Below are 5303 nucleotides of genomic sequence, written 5' to 3'. Positions count from 1 at the left end.
GGGGCAGGAGATGGGGAGGGAGGGGAATGGAGCAATCCAGGAAGGAGTGCAAGGAAGAGGACAGGGGGTAGGTGGTAGGAGACAGCAAAGGGGGAGGGAAAGGAGTGGGAGCTCTAGGGAGGAGGGGAGAGGGAGAGGAGTGTCGGAGTTGGAAGAAAGGATAAACATTGGGGCAAAGCACATCACCTGGGATGGGGAGATCCTGGAAGGTCAGGATGAAATTGATAGGAGGGGCGTAGGTCTGAAGCTTGAAAGGAGCCCACAATGCCATATACCATCGTAAGCATTCTGGAGGTAGAGTGAAGCAAAAATAGCAGAACAATGGGAGTTAAGTTGGAGGGAGAGGAGATGTAAGGTTGAAGAGCAGGTTGTTGGCAAGGAAGGAAGGCTGGAAGCTATGCTGGGTAAGAGGGAGAAAGTGGTGTTAAGTTAGGTGGTGATGGATAAGGAAAGAGAGGATGGACTGTAAGGACTTTCCTGAACGCAGAGGTGAGGTATATGGGGCGATAGAAGAATGTGTCGGAAGGGCGTTTGCTGGCTTTAAGGAACAACAGGATGCAGGAGGCAGCAATTCTGACCAGGGGCGGTGTTGTGTTTGGAACACAAGTCTAGTTTAATGTAGTGTGCTGTAGTAAGAATGTTCAATTCTGAGGGCGATAACTGGTTGAAGTACTGGAAGCTAGAAGCAAGCAGCAGGACAATGGTATTGGTGCAGTCCAGGACACCAGGGAAGAGGGAGTACCACTGCGCCTTTAGCCTCCTGCCCCTATGCACAGGACTCTTGTTGCAACATCGTTTGGGGATGAGACAAACTTATACCTATTTATGAGTCACAAGTCGCTTCCTAGCCAATAGAAACATGGGAAACATCGTACGATATTTTTGTACAAATGTAGTGCTGATTATCATACCTGAACACAAAGTATCAACATGAAAAATAAAACTGACCAGTCAGCTCTAGTCTAGTCCAGCGCCATCTACCGGGTATGCTGTGTACCTAAAGAGCCAACCAGCCGAGGAGCCGCCGCTCACTATGGCCATAAGCCACAGCTTCCCGTATCTCAACTTCCTCATGACCATTCCAACTGTACAGTGATGGATGAGTCGGACTGACTGCCGTCCCAACTCTGACATAGACTTCTCAGTTTAAAAAATCCGAATCCGGAGTTTGTTTTGTCAGTGCACCTTGTACTTCTCATGCGAAATATGGATTCCTCCCTTTTGTGCGAGTTTTTCCGAAGATGGGAGAAATGACCACACACGCGTTTCCACATAAGAATCGTTAGTTGTTGTGGAAATACTGTACAACAGTATGCAAAGGCTATATTTCTTCTACGTATTCTCTCATCGCGTAGAAAAATCTTTTCTTATCAGTTTAATATTTGGCACGTCCTGCATCATAGGACTAGAACATTAAACTCATTTTTGGCTCACGATGGAGTGCTAAGAGCGTGCTGTACCTCTGTCACAGGATGCCTCCTAACTTTCGAACTCTCTTAAACAATTGTCTCGTTACATACGAAGTCTGTCAAGGTAACAGCACAGAGAGGTTGTAAATATCAGGTTTATACTAATATCACTCAATAAATTCTATAATGCAGCTGGTTTAATAACGATAATCATCTCTCCCTGCATAGCTGAGAGATTGAAATTCGTTAAAAGATCAGAGAAATAACGCCTGATTACCGCTTCAACTCTTGAATCACATCCGGGGTACTCTCACCCTCATTTGCACCTGTCTGGTGGCACTTCACTGACGTTAATCAAACTGGTTATTAATCAAACTGATCGTGAGACTCCCTCTGAATGCTGAGTAAGTTTTTTTCCTGCAGTTGGATTACACTCGTCGGGTAATCGTTAGAGAAACGTCCGTGACTTCCCCGTAGGCTTTCCACAGGCTAGGTAGTCACTTCCTCTGATACCAAAGTGGGTGGTAAGCGTCGCCAAATAGTTGAAAACATTCATCGCTAATTGTGTTCTGTCTCTCGGTTGCCTTATCACAGTATTGGAAGTAAGTCATTTAGAATTCTGGTATACTGCTCCCAAACTAATCCTGCTGAGAGTTGCCTTATCACAGTATTGGAAGTAAGTCATTTAGAATTCTGGTATACTGCTCCCAAACTAATCCTGCTGAGATATGTCGTTCATGGGGGGTAGGGGAAGCTGTAGGATGCTTCACATTCTTCTCAACTACCACGACACCTCCACCATCGGATTGCATGTGAACGCTTGCCATCGGGTCGCGAACCTCTGCCAGTGCGTCAAGGCTTTACTGCTCCCAGCCGATAACCCTCTGCTCGCCGTGCCGGGCAGCTGTTAACGATTCCAGGCTCGCAGAAATTGTCCTATCCTCCCCAGAAGGAGTGGGTGTTTAAATGTCCCTGGGGTAAAAATATCACGATGTTGAACAATATACTTCCCCTCATCCCTCCTGCAAACCGAAACGTTCTGACATATGTTTTCAAAATATCCCAGAAAGGCTGACCACCACACCCCAAACGCATACAAGTCTACAGACCTAGGTTTCCTTCGGAATACAAACCTCTAGAAGAGTTCCCAATGGCTCTCGACAAATAAGTGGACGGATGCCAGGAATTCCATGGAGGGAAAACAATGTTCTTTTCGAAGACCACTTTAGGGAACTGACATTTGAAGCTTTCTGTTGTGGGTTGGCAGGAGAGCCAACACCGCGTATGAGAGGAAGCCGAGAGGCACACGTTTTAGCTCACGCAGGCTGGCGTGAGGTCTGGAGCAGGACAAGGAAATTAGACTTTAGAAAAACGGACGTAGCTGGTGGAATACTTTAATCCATTAATGATGAGCGTCGCTCTTGACGGTACATGATTACAGTATCAATAGTAACTGGTAATGGCGCCTTGCTAGGTCGTAGCAAATGACGTAGCTGAAGGCTATGCTAACTATCGTCTCGGCAAATGAGAGCGTATTTTGTCAGTGAACCATCGCTAGCAAAGTCAACTGTACAACTGGAGCTAGTGCTAGGAAGTCTCTCGAGACCTGCCGTGTGGCGGCCCTCGGTCTGCAATCACTGATAGTGGCGACACGCGGGTCCGACGTATACTAACGGACCGCGGCCGATTTAAGGGCTACCACCTAGCAAGTGTGGTGTCTGGCGGTGACACCACAGATTCTACTGCCGCCAACGTTCATTTCGTATAAGGACCACAAAGATAAGATACGAGAAATAAGTATTCATAGGGGGGTATATATTATGTCTCCATGCCTGTCGTCAAATATGTGGAGTCTAGGAATCCTACGTACTCGGTTCGAAAATAATGGATCTTATCCAGTATAAACAATTCCAAGACTATGCTACATAGAGTGTACAAGCGAAGTAATTAGAGTTGACGCTTCTATCCAAGTTGCCAGTCTTGAATCTGCTATTCAACTGGGTCGTCGCCAGTCGGCTGCGGCGCTTGTGTCGCCTTTGCATAGGGGACGCTGCTGTCGTGCTGTCGTCCGGGAGAGGGATCCAGTCAGTATGTAATTGGCTGACTTCTTCTCACGACCTTCCCTTCTTTGTCGTTCCAGACTGGCGTGCCGGCCCTTGACTTTACGCCGTAACAGTATATAGGTAGACTTTTTCCCTTGTTCTGTTTGCGAGTGGAATAGGAGAGAAAATGACTATTAGTGGTAGAAGGTACTCTCCTCCACACAACGTACCGTGGCCTACGAAGTAGGCATGTATATGTAAATGTAAATTTAGTCTACCTATTAAGATGTTAGCCATCCGTTTATAGGCACACAAAACTCGTAGAAGAATGCTGTGTTTATCTATCGATAAAAATAGATGGAACTTTTCTCATTGCGATCACTTCCACATACGAGTGTGAGAGCTTGAAATATGTTTGCCCATAGTACTTAGAAGAAATGGTATATAGCTCACCTCTCAACCCCCCTCTCATCCGTGCGTCGCTTACCTACCATATTCTCATGAATATTCTCATGAATCTTCCAGTCTTCGATATATAGCGTTTGAATTCACTTGATGTCGACGAGTAAGAGTTGCACCCCTGCCAAATTACAGACCCCTGCTAATTCTCTCGAAATCCCATCGAGTTCCGACAGCACTATTCCATTAGTTAGAAGGTTGACAACGAGAAAAATAGCACATTAATCTGCAGGAGGAAATTCACAACCATGCAAAATATTTGTGGACTGCACAAGGAAATTCAGAAGCATAACACCTACAATTCATCGATATCGAATGACGATCTATAAATATTACTCTGTACATGTCCTAATCTCCTTCATCGTATTCCTGCGATTACCACGCCAGAAATACGACAATGTAATGGTAACAGATTCTTAGTTGACAGCACAGTGCCTCGTTATTTTTGTAGCATCCAAAAAAACTTCGCTAACGTCACCTGTTACAGAACTCAATAAGATTTTAATGCACCTCTCTCTTCCGATCTATTGGGAAACAAGTACTGTCAGCGTGTTGATATCGACCATATGTGGTGATTCCATTAACTATACATGTGTTGGTACACTGGAGCAGGCCAACAGTGATGGAAGTTGCTTCTATGGAATTGTGTACGATCTTGTCGCCTGTACTGGAGGAAGACCATATCAACTATCAATCCCAAGGAGGGGGTTTTTGTGTTGTAGTTTGATACATTGCTTTTTACTGTAACACGTCGAAGCAGTATATGACTACAGCTGTATAAACAGGCATACATTTTGTTTTTCTACCATGGCTTCGAGGTCTGTGTCACGTGGTGAACTGAGATTAACATGTTTCGATCCATTGGCTCTAACAGAAAGCTGGACGTCGCATGGTATACACTATGCTGCTCTCAGAATACTCAGGATTGTTGAAATAAAAGACAGGTGTTTCTTATTGACAAAAATGTGGAGGACATTGCAACATATGGAAACTGGAAGAGTTTGCGGCATTATGGAGCGTTTCGAAACTGCTGTCTGAATGTGATGACCTGCACATTTAACCTCATCTTCCACATTGATGGGGTAGCAGATGTCTCGGTGTTCCATTTCAAAGAGACCAAGAGCACTGATCCTCATGTTTCAGCCGTGTATGCGATCATTGTTTCGATGCTGGCCATCCCCTGAAGGTGTTGCTCCCACTAAGAATCTCTCCATCTCAAACAGGTGGTGTCAATCAATCATTATGTGGTAATCAACAGCGTATCAGTAACCTATGGAATAGATATGAGACTGTCAGTATGGAAAGATGTACTGTAGTAAGCACCATAGTTGATAGTGTGAACAATTTTACCAGCTTTATTGTAATCTCAACGCCAACCAACGCCACGGCAACA

At 45.1% G+C, this 5303-nt stretch overlaps 1 pseudogene; it reads left to right on the top strand.

Annotated features, from left to right (window-relative positions):
* The first annotated feature begins 1325 nt into the window (after window positions 1-1325).
* Window positions 1326-1488, top strand: LOC126485607 (U2 spliceosomal RNA; annotated as a pseudogene).
* Window positions 1489-5303: the final 3815 nt, after the last annotated feature.

The sequence above is a fragment of the Schistocerca serialis genome, chromosome 6 (assembly GCF_023864345.2).
Source record: "Schistocerca serialis cubense isolate TAMUIC-IGC-003099 chromosome 6, iqSchSeri2.2, whole genome shotgun sequence".
Taxonomy (NCBI): domain Eukaryota; kingdom Metazoa; phylum Arthropoda; class Insecta; order Orthoptera; family Acrididae; genus Schistocerca; species Schistocerca serialis.
This window is presented reverse-complemented; position numbering and strand designations above follow the sequence as displayed.